This window comes from Apium graveolens, chromosome 5 (genome assembly GCF_009905375.1).
Source record: "Apium graveolens cultivar Ventura chromosome 5, ASM990537v1, whole genome shotgun sequence".
NCBI lineage: Eukaryota > Viridiplantae > Streptophyta > Magnoliopsida > Apiales > Apiaceae > Apium > Apium graveolens.
In genome coordinates this window covers 290,740,032-290,751,738 of record NC_133651.1, presented here as the reverse complement: position 1 = coordinate 290,751,738, position 11,707 = coordinate 290,740,032, and the positions used below count along the sequence as shown (strand labels likewise).

Here is an 11,707-nt window from a genome sequence, read left to right as displayed (position 1 = left end):
CGGAAATCCACAAGATACGGAGAGAATTGAGTATAAGGTAACAGGATAAAAAGGATTTAAATTAAAGGATTATAATAGAGGATCATAAAAAGGAATATAATGTATTGAGAAAGGTTAAGGGAACCTAAGTAATAAGATCCCGGGTATGATCCTTCAAACGATAAACGAGAACGAAAGTTAAGCGAACCGCATAACAGATCAGCGGTCATTAGGCAAACGATTAGGAAGTTAATCAAAAAGGGATTAGTAGGAATGATGTCATCCCACCAATAGAAAGAAGACAAGGAAGGAAGGATGACATCATGTGGATGAGGTAAGCATGACATGGAAGAAGGGAGGTGTGGTTGATTAAGGACCACACAAATTCAAGGGCAAGGTGGTAATTTGCTAAATCAAATACAAAACCAAGTCAACCAACTAGCAAATCATTTCATCAAAATCAAAAAATCAACCAAGGCCTTGTTCTTCATTGTTTGCTCTCGGCTTTCTTCTTTTTGCAAGGCTTAGAATTTCCAAAATCAAGATCCAAGCATCCTTAATTGGTAAGAAAATTCCCTAACCATCCTTATGCTTAGTTATGGCTATATCATGAGTTTAAGCCATTAATTCTTTCTCTAGCTTCTCCATTTAAGCAATGAAGAAGACAATGAATAGTGTTTTCAAGTTTTTAACTTGAACTTTTCTTGTTTTTCTTGAAGATCCAAGCTTTCCTAAGGCTTCTCCAAGCTTCTTAAGGCTTCCTAGCTCAACCCACCACTTCAAGGAAGGTATACCATTTTCAAACCCTAGGTTCTTATATGTTATAAGGTGATTTTGATGAGTAGGATGTTATGGTATCTTGTTGATATGATTAGAGTTTGAGGTTTGGTATGGTAGTGAAATGAGATGGTAATTTTGTGGTTTTGATTTAAAGAAACTTAAGTATGATTAAAGTTAGGTTTAAGCATATGTTTGAATGATTAAAATTGAATTGGTTGGGATTGTTATGATGTGATAAGGATGGGTGTTTGTTGTGTGTTGGATTTGAGGATGGTTTGTGTTGATTGTGGGTAGTTTAAAAAAAATGGGAAATCGCGTAAACATAGCCGTCGTAACGTCCGATTTTCTTTGGACTGTTTTTGTGCATAGCATTAGGACCCGAGAACCCCCTGCTAGATTGTGACCACTGCCTTGATTAGATAGCTCATGTTACGAGCTTCGTTTTGATATGTAGTTCGTCCGATTCCGATTTACGGTTTAGGAGAAACGGCCGTTTCAAGTAACGGCGTTTCGCGAACGAAACTTTTTCCCTCGCCTTACTTTGAAACATAGGTTAAAGACCAAAAAGGGTTAATTAATGTATGAAACATTTATGGTAAGTGCGTTAGGCAGTTGGTAAGTCATTCGCGAAGAAATCACTTTGAAACTCGTAAAGGTTAAGTTATTAAAAATGATGGAGCCGAGGGTACCCGAGTGACTTAAGTGAATCGGTGAGCGCAAAACTAGCATTAGAGTCTAAGTTAGTTAAAGCATAGATTTACAAGTGATTTTGGTTTAATTCCAACTTACTTGTTGTTTATAGGTTATCAGACTCGTCCCGAGCCTTTCTCACCCCCAAGTCGCTCAGGCAAGTATTCTATCCGTTATACTGTTGTTGTGATGTATACATTTGTATATGCATGATCTTGCGATAAATGCATATTGGTTATTTAGCAAATTCTTGCGATATATTGTAGCATGTGATATGGTATATATGCATGCCTGTTTCATATTCTTGAAATATATCTGTTGGTTCAGTTGATAATACATATGCTAGAGGATAGCGGTAACTTGCATATACCCTTAGTATAGGGACCCAAAGGTGAAAATATTTTCTAAAACCGGGAGTCGAGGATCCCGAGTAGATTTTGTATATATGGATATGGATATATATATATATATTTATATATATATATGGTTATAGTTTTCCAAACTATTAATCGAATAAGGTTTATTCGATAACTTTAACTTTATTTATTTATTTGAATATTATTTCGAATATTATTCGAGGGCTTATGACTCTTTTATATTATTATTGAATATTATTTGAATATTCATTCGAGGGCTTATGACTCTTTTATATTATTATTGAATATTATTTGAATATTCATTCGAGGGCTTATGACTCTTTTATATATTATTATTGAATATTATTTGAATATTCATTCGAGGGCTTATGACTCAGTTTATATTATTTAATGAATATTATTTGAATATTCATTTGAGGATCTATGACTCCGATTATTTGCTAAAATATATTCTTTATTTCATTAGAGAATAAACTGTTAATAATCAAACTTATTTTCGATTATTCAAATAAAGATAATACTTTCATATAAGTATATCTTTGGTTATTTAATACTCGTTTCAAGTATAAATTTTAATACTTCTACTTCAATTATTTTTATAAAGATTATTCTTTATGGGAATATTATTTAATTAATAATATTCAGATATTTCCTAATATTCTGGGGACTGATTTACTTCATTAAATCAGCCTTACTCCAAACACTCTTTAAAGTGTTTTCGAGTCTTCAAAATGATTTTTAAAAGTCAGAGCGGATCCCAAAACTCATTTTTATATTTAAGATCTCCCTTTTAAAGGGGATTTAAATACTCGTTCAAAACCTGGGGAATCCGGCTCTGTGGTGTATTTTATATTCGCAACAAGGTTGCAGATTTGGTAAATGAATTGATTACTTGCCCAACGTTCGGGAAGTAAGCCCCTCTCATTGAGTCGGCATAAGCGACAGGCCGAGGTACGGTCTATTATTGTGTAAGTGGCTCAGTGGGAGTCCATCAAATGCATAGGTGGCTGAGTGGCAGTCCAGCATGGGTCTTAATTATGACCCGGGGTGATGACCAGTGGGGAATTCGTCCATCTACTAGTAGAAAAGGTTACTTATTGGTATCTGTGCCTGATCAGCAAGATATCGGGTTTATGCCAACTGTTTTCTTTTCCTTTCCAAAAATTCATTGGATGTTTCGAACTCTGTTCATACTTCACATAACAGAGGTTCCAGGAAATGTTTTCGGGATATATATATATGTGGATATATATATATATATATATCAGGACTAAATAAAGTATCTCATAACTTTTTCATTCAATAATATTTCAAAGATTGAATCTATTCAAGTCTTAACTTGTGGTCTCATCTATGGGATGTTTTTCTTAAAACTTATAATACTTTGAAAAGTGGTAGTTCAAGTAACTTTATATGATATAAGTGTGGTGAAGTACTGGTAGCTTCATTCCTTGTTTTTACTTATATCTAGCAAGTAATTATCTTGCATATGATAGAGATGCTATTAAGTATCCATTTAGATACTTATATTATTGATATCACTGTATATATTATCTTGCGAGCTGTAAGGCTCACTCTTGCTTTATTTCTTCATCACACAACAACAGTTAGGAGAGATGGCCAGACTCCAGCAGACCCAGCGCAAGCGCGTGGGAAGCGTCCCGCGTCTTCCCGCTGAGATTGTAGCTGCTATAGCTGCAGAGGTAGATCCATTGTAGTTTAGACCATCTACTTTTGAGAATCCAATTATGTATAATTATAACTTGTGGCAGATAATGGCAATTAACTGTAAATTTATCAAGTAATCATTTTGGGTTGTAATAATTTTAAATTGTGGATTCAAAGACTTGTACTTATTTCAATTTCATCTCTGAGACTATAACGAGTTGTGGTGTGTGTTAGTGTGGGGTCACAGCATGAGGGTATTTATTATTAATTAAGTAAAGTGATATTGTGGAAAGAAAGACCGTGACAACCCGGATTCCCGACCCCGGATCTGGGGGTGTTACAAGGAACCTGAGGGAAAAACCGCTTTCTTACCAATTAGAAGGAATAAAGAGGGAGCCGCTTGTCCCGGGAAACGAAGTACGCTTTGGTGAGCGAGAAGCAGCCAGGTATAGGAGAAGGGGCGGTTGGCTTAGGAAAGAGAGTACATAGTTCCACTTGGTGAATAGTGCCTCGGCTCGGTTGAGTCATTTTGTTCGCTCGGCTCGCAGCGGACTTGTTCTAGTGGAAAGACATTTCTCTCTGGGAAAAAAACATAAAATTTGTTCGCTAGAGCTCATCACTGAAGAATGGTGGCTTTACTTTTTGGAATTAGAGAAGAACTTCTTCGCGCGGGCGGCGTACGTACAAGGCTGTTCGGACTCCCTCCCTCTTGTATGAGGTGTGTTGCCATCGTCTCTTTCCCGCCAGGTTACGCGGCATGGATTCGTCGATTGACGAATCGGATCTTGGCGCGCTGTCCCGCCGACGAACCAGTCTAGAAGTAGAAAGGGAAGGCAATAGAAAGAGGTCTCCCTTCCTCCCTCTGTTTGTCTTCTTCTCGCCGCTTTTATCGTCCATCCTGCCCTGCGCCGCTTACAGATTCAGTTGCAGGTATCTAAGCATCCATTAGTTAAGGGGGTTGGGGCGCGAAGCGCAAACCGCTCTTTGATCTCCCGGTGAGTTGGACGAGAACGAGACACAGGGGGTTATCTATGAAGCATTGGAATTGCCCCTTTCTGTTGGAATAGTTGAAAGTCCTCTTCTTAGGGGATTTTCTTTTTTCTTATCAACATAGAGTTGGAACTTGGCCGTGTAAGTTGCGAGTGGACCAGTGTGAAGCTTGAGTTTCGTTGCCGGCCAGAGCTCCTAGCCGACGACCGGCTACCCCTTTCGAGCTCAGCTGACCCCTTCTTGATTCAGTTTTTTCCCTATTTGAGATAGATGAATCAACGGAACTTTGATCCCCGGTTCCCGCTTGGTCAATTCCTGGAAGGCCCCTATTAATGTAATGATTGAACAATAAAAGTGCGTTTGCCGCGACTACGAGCTGCCAGCGCGCCTTTCTTTGAGTCGCCCACGCTCGGGGTCGAGAACTGGTTCAAAAGTAGAAGGTGGTCCAAAAAACGAGCTAACGCGAGTTTTCGAATGACGCTTTTCCCGTTTTTGAACATCACTGAGGGTGAAGGGGAGCGGACAGCGAGTTGGAAGACGCTGCAGAACCGCGTGATTGATCCATCTGCGCTATTCCCTAATTGAAGAAAGTTGGAAAGCCTTCAGAGCCTCAGCCCCTACCATTCTATTTAAAAAAATGAAAGCTGACTAGCAATCGCGCGTTTTTCTTATTAGCGGATGTTAATAATGAAAGACAGAACATATATTAGAAGGCAATCCCCGGGGAATTCCTATCGATTTCCGATGGATAACAATCCATCTTTCCCGCTTTCGCTCTTTCTCCCAATCAGTCGCGGGGGTTCCGGGCATGAGAACGCAAGTGCCGGAATCAAACAAAAGGTCCGAACGTCCGAGGACGAAAGAAAAAATGCTCCGCGGGGAACTCGTTTCATGTCGGCGTATTCGTGCCGGTTAGACGTCGGCCATGAAATCCATCACTATACCGAGCAGATCACGGGCATTCACATCTCGGTCAAAGGGAACTGTGCGCGATTCTCTCGTGAATCGCCTTCAGCAAGGTATGGCACTCAGGGTCTGAACCCGGGGATAAATCTTTCTTCATAGATACAAGACATTCGTTGCTGCTCTAAAAAAGATCTTCTCCCGTGGGCGTTAGCGGACGTTTTTCATTCTTCACCCGGTCCTTAGTAGCGTTGACAAAGGTAACCGGAGGTTTACTTTAGAAACGCGCTAAACAGGCCTATAGGTTCGCCTTTCTAATAGAAGAAGTATATATAATAAGCCGGATCGTCTGAAGCATGAACAGAATAGCCTTTGTTCCGAAGGCCTAGCGAGTTAAGCGAGTTCTTTCTTTTTTTTTTTTTTTTTTTTAAAGGCGGCCCTTTTCTTTCCCCGGACCGATGACTCGCTTGTTCAGTACTGCTAACTATTATAGGGGGATGTCGTCCCCTCGGGACTACCAGTCAGTAGCTTCGGTTGTTGAATCTCGTGCAAGTTAGGTTGTGGTTGTATTGGCTGCAAGCGGAACGTAGGCGCTTTAGGTGTGTATTGACCATGCACTCTCGCGTCGTGTAATGTCGTATGTATTGTATGATAGAGGTGGTGTGGTGATTGACCTCAATGCTAATGGTTATCCCCAAGGTTCAACGAATGGAGCTATGATCGTACCCAGATAGAGATGATGGTCTTCCTCTGATGTCTCCAAGTCGGCCATAATAGAATAGATAGGCGAAGCGGCCAATAGCAGTCTGTTCTCGCCTATCGATAGATAGCAGGTTGCTTCCAAGCTCAAACCATTTGAAACGGAATTGCTACTTTTTTATTGTTATTGATAGAGTGGTATTCTCCGCCCCTGTAAAATAAAAGAAAGTAGAGGGGGAGAACTGGAAGAGAGAAGGAAAAAGAGCAAAGGATTTACAAGTATAATGGGAGAAGAATGGCTGACACGTTGACTGCCTTCGAGACTCTAAAATAGAAGCCAAGCGGTCTAACCCCCAGGGCGGGCCCCAACCGAAAGGCGCTAGACGGACTAACGGCAAGCGAGATAAAGAAAGCAGCTGGCCCTATATGTAAAACCTTGCCGCGGGAGAGTCTTTCTCCAATAAGAATAAAGAAAGTTTTTGGGCAAGACAAGAAAGGAACTCGCTCTTATCCACCAAGGGAGAAGAGCTGATTGCTGGCGATGACTTGGTGAAGGGAATCTATGAGAGAAGGTTCTCGAACCGGGTTCCGGCCGAATAGAGCGCGGAGCCGACGAGTTCAGTCGAACAACATAACGAGTCTAAGGGCGGGATCGAGCTAAAAAAGAAAAGAAAAGGGCGTAGGCTTAATAGTTAAGGCAGACCCCCCTGCTGATAGATATGAGATCAATGACTTAAAAGAAAAGACAGATGTCGAGAGAAACTGTTAGACTTCTTTATTGCATTGCGAAGAGAGATCGAAGACGAAGATTTTCTGACGCAGTGCGGGCACTGGATGGAAAAGAAAGAGAAGGGAACAACCTACCGGAAGGGCATACCTCAAGGAGCACCAATCTCCCCCGGCAAACATCTATCTGCACGAAGCCGACCTATGGATAGAAATAAAGATGCAGGAAAGGAAAATGAAATCTAAAAGAGAAATATGCTTTGGGAGTGTGAGATAGGCGGACGGGGAGTACGCAGCCGAACAACCGCAGGGGCTTCCAGCAGTGATAGCTGAACTAACCAGATGGGCCGCCCTGGAACTTACATTGAAATCGGAAATCAACGTCGGATCCCGGATATCCGAAAAACGCAGACTGAAGCGGAGGATCACAAAATGCAACACAACAAGGGGCGAACCAAACGCTTGCGCGAAGGAAGAAGCTAATCAATCAGAATGGAGACAGGGAGGAGAGGCGAAAGATCTATTTTCGAGCTTGCAAGCAGCAAGCAACAACGGCTAAAAAGCCGTTGCGCGCTAGCTTGTAGTTTAGGGGTATAGTAGGGGTGCCCCTTTCTAAAACTGTTCTCTAATATAAGTATAAGGAAGGGAAGCTTTTTGGAACCCTAGTTTCCCCAGCCTATACCTTACTAATCAAAAGGGGCTTCCGTTTTTCAGCTGCATTGCACTGCCGCATAAACAACGGATCCGCCGGGCTGGATGAGCAACCTTCTCTGGAAAGGAATAGTGAAAAGCCATGTCACTTGGAACTGGTTGCTTACTTACTTTTAGTAAGACCCCCTTTTTGGTAAGAAAAATTAGATTATTATCAGATAGGCATGGTTGTTTACAAGAGCTAGCTTATAGATGTTCTTCGCCTGAACATACATATAGAAGAAGCAACCTTCTATCTGGCCTCTATACTAGTACAGTAGTGGAGTGGCTTGCTACTTTCAATCAGAATAGGAAGATTGAGCAAGGAAAAGGAGAAAGAAGTTGTCCTCTCTTCTCTGGTAACCCGCCACCGCATATATAGAAAAAGAGGGAGCGGGGAAGGAAGAACAGCCGTTTTACTTTGGCACATGAGGTGGCGGGTTTGGCTAGGTAACATAATGGAAATGTATCGGACTGCAAATCCTGGAATGACGGTTCGACCCCGTCCTTGGCCTCGAGGAGCGGTGAGCAGCACGGAACTTGAATCAATCAAATGGTAGGGCTTTCCTTTGTTATAAATCCACAGAAAACATTCTGGAACTTCCAAACCAAAGAAATGCAACATCAACACGAGAAGTCGCTTTTTACGTTACGCTTTCATTTTAATAATATAATGAAATGAATTCGGTAAGGGTAGAATACGCCCTATGGTCGATCGAAGGTCCTGTGCCATTTGAACTCAAATATATCTTACCTTAAATCCACCTTTGTCTAGCCAGCTCATAACAAAATGTTAGGCCGGCTGACACAACCGAATTGGTTGAGGAAAAGGAAACCCGCACTCCCGCCCCCAAAGCGGAGACCGAAGAACCGCCAGGTTATCGAGGACACGTCTGAAGAGGAGGCGGGCGCCCTCTAAGTTTACCGCCCTACCCACTAATGGACTATGTATGAGGGGGGCAGGCGAACGGGAACCGACCGAAAACCCGAACCGCTTGACTGCCCCCTTCATACTCGATTCGTTAGGGTTGGGGATGGATATGGAACCAATCAGAAGTGCAAATCGCGCAAGCGAAGCCGGGAAACGGACCGCAGCGCAACGACTAGGACTCGTGTCGGAGGAGTTTTGAGCGGGAGCTACCACTCATGCAGCGGGGCAAGGACCCGCAACTCTCGAAGGGGCCACCAACCGCCCGAATCACTGTAGCAACCCCCCCTTTACTCAACGGATAGCGCTTATTCTCTTTCAATCAACAAAAAGAGAAATGGGGGAGAAAGAAAAGAAAGAGAGAAAGAGGTCTTTATTGAAGAGGCTTTGCACCTGAAATAGGACTAATGCAGATCCAGAAGGCTAGGTATGGGCTTTCGAAAAGATGAAGATGCAAGGGGTAAAGATAAAGTCTTTTGAACAACCAACCTGGCATAAGGATTCTAGCTCACCCACTTAAAGCAGATGGAGATTCCCGGACGGGGAAAAGCGGCACTCGGCATCTATCTATTAAACAACACCAAGAACAAAGCCATACCATGCCCTCGGGAGAAAGTAGTAATGATTGCCATGAATGCTGCCCTCGAGGACGTGTACAAGAAGGTCTTTGCCGATTCCTATCAACATGGTGCACCTCTTAGTAGAGGGGTATGAAAAGGCCGTGGAGACTTTGACCGAATGAATAGGGATCAATTGATATCAATTTTGATTGAGGAAGATAATCCAAGATGAACGCTTTTTTAATTCGCTATGCGCTGACTGGATGCGTACTCGCGCGATCAATCGATGGACGGGGGAATTGCGTGAATGACGAGACCGGCCTAACCTAAAGTCCTAAAGTAAAGGCTCTTCCCTCTCTTGATGGCGAATCTTGATTGACTGACACTAGAAACCGATTCGGAGAAAGAAGAAGCATGGCATAAGATAGGCGGCGGAAAAATTTCCGATAGCGAATTACTTGACTCGATGGATGGAGGGAGAGCCCTCCAACTCAAGCACGAAATAAATGTTGAGTCAACAATCAATCATCGAGAGGGGCACCAACCATCAAGCGAGATCGAGACCAGCCCATAGGGTTCCAAACCCGCGCTTCTTCAAATATCCCATATAACATAAAAGTAGGGGCTTCAAAGCTTTACTAACAAGCGAGAAACTTGACTTTGAGAAAGAAAAGGGGCGCGCTAACGAGGCCCCTTACTATAGACTCTAGATAGGGCGTTAGTGCTTGACTAATAACATATATAGTTTCCGCTTGATCGGAATTGATTCTATGATTGAATAGCATAAGTGCTACTTAGTAGTATAAACTCGGAGAGACAGACAGAGAGGGACTCTTTCATACCTGCTAACTCCTAGGATGAGAAGTAGGTCCCTTGTTTTTGGCAGGAAGAGTTCCAGCCTTTGTTGCCCCTCGGTAGAGTGAGTCTACTTAGCGAACTGGCAGGACGCGGAGATCGATTGATCAATATGAATCTCGAGAGCGGATGGTTGATCGCCGCCTCCTTGTTCTGGAGGCTCTCCGGCCGGGGAGGGGCTTGCTATCGTAACCCTTTCTCCCGGTGTATGTGAAAAAGAGCGACGAACTCCTTTTTGTTCGGTCATAGGTTGGTCCAAAGAACGAGAGCCGGCTTCCTTAAGTCCGTTGTTCCTCAGTAGCTCAGTGGTAGAGCGGTCGGCTGTTAACTGACTGGTCGTAGGTTCAAATCCTACTTGGGGAGATTTTAGAGTTCTCGCTTTTCTGACCTAGCAACCCCTGTCCTTCTCCTTAGTTTCTAAACTAGCAGAATCGTGGAACATCAAAAGTGGGAAGTTTCTTGTTGGTTTTTTTCCTCACTCTCGTATAGGTGAATTTGGTTTGTTCCATTCTTAGGGAGAAGAAGGATCCACTGGGAATGAATGGGAAGACTGGAGTAGTATCTTCATTGGCCGGAAGGAATTAGTCCCACTCATTTCATTCATTCAGTGCCTGCGGTGAGGCGCGACCCACAACAAACGAAGGGGGAAAGCTTGCTTTGCTTGCTGTAGCCCTATTTGAGTACCTAAGGTGTAACACCCCCAGATCCGGGGTCGGGGATCCGGGTCGTCACGGTCTTTATTTTCACAATATCACTTCACTTAATTAATAATAAATAACCTTATGCTGTGACCCCACACTAACACACACCACAACCCGTTATAGTCTCAGAGATGAAATTTAAATAAGTACAAGTCTTTGAATCCACAATTTAAAAGTTATTACAACCCAAAATGATTACTTGATAAATTTACAGTTAATTGCCATTATCTGCCACAAGTTATAATTATACATAATTGATTCTCAAAAGTAGATGGTCTGATCTACAAATAGATCTACCTCTGCAGCTATAGCAGCCACAACATCAACGGGAAGACGCGGGACGCTTCCCACGCGCTTGCGCTGGGTCTGCTGGAGTCTGGCCATCTTTCCTAACTGTTGTTGTGTGATGAAGAAATAAAGCAAGGGTGAGCAGCAAGCCCACCAAAATAATATGTATAATGATTTACATTATATGAGCCTACTCATAATACTCATGAAAGTTTTGGTCAAAAGAAATGAACCAAGTTTGATATCTTAATGCGATGAAGTCGCAAAATATTCAGTATATATACACATATACTTTTCAAAATATTGGAAGTCCTCTTCCATGCATAATATACACAAAGTCCCAGTGTACAACTGTATAAAAAAAATATCGTTGCAAGGTGATCTCATATATCTAACCTTGTCTCAACGTTTTTCTGAAAATCTTTGTCATTCATAAGACAATTATTAATTAGATATAAGTTTAAAAGATGAGGTTACAAAATACCCCAATATACTTATATCTTTCCCAATACTACTTGAACTACCACCGTTCAAGTTATAACCAGTTTCAAAAGTTCATCACATAGATGAGACTACAAGACAAGATTTGAATAGATTCAATCTTTGAAATATTATTGAATGAAAAAGTTATGAGATACTTTATTTAGTCCCGATATATATATATCCACATATATATACCCCTTTCAACATTTCCTGAAACCTCTGTTATGTAAAGTATGAACAGAGTTTGAAACATCCAATGAATTTTGGAAAGGAAAAGAATTTTGGCATAAACCCGATATCTTGCTGATCAGGCAAAGATACCAATAAGTAACCTTTTCTACTGTAGATGGATGAATTCCTCACCGGTCATCACCCTGGCCGCATTAGGAC

General features: G+C 42.0%; 1 non-coding gene across 1 annotated transcript; it reads left to right on the top strand.

Moving 5' to 3' along the window:
- Positions 1 to 10,136: 10,136 nt before the first annotated feature.
- On the top strand, positions 10,137 to 10,208 carry TRNAN-GUU (transfer RNA asparagine (anticodon GUU)). The gene has a single exon. It is a non-coding gene; the product is annotated as a tRNA-Asn (tRNA).
- The last annotated feature ends 1,499 nt before the right edge of the window (positions 10,209 to 11,707 follow it).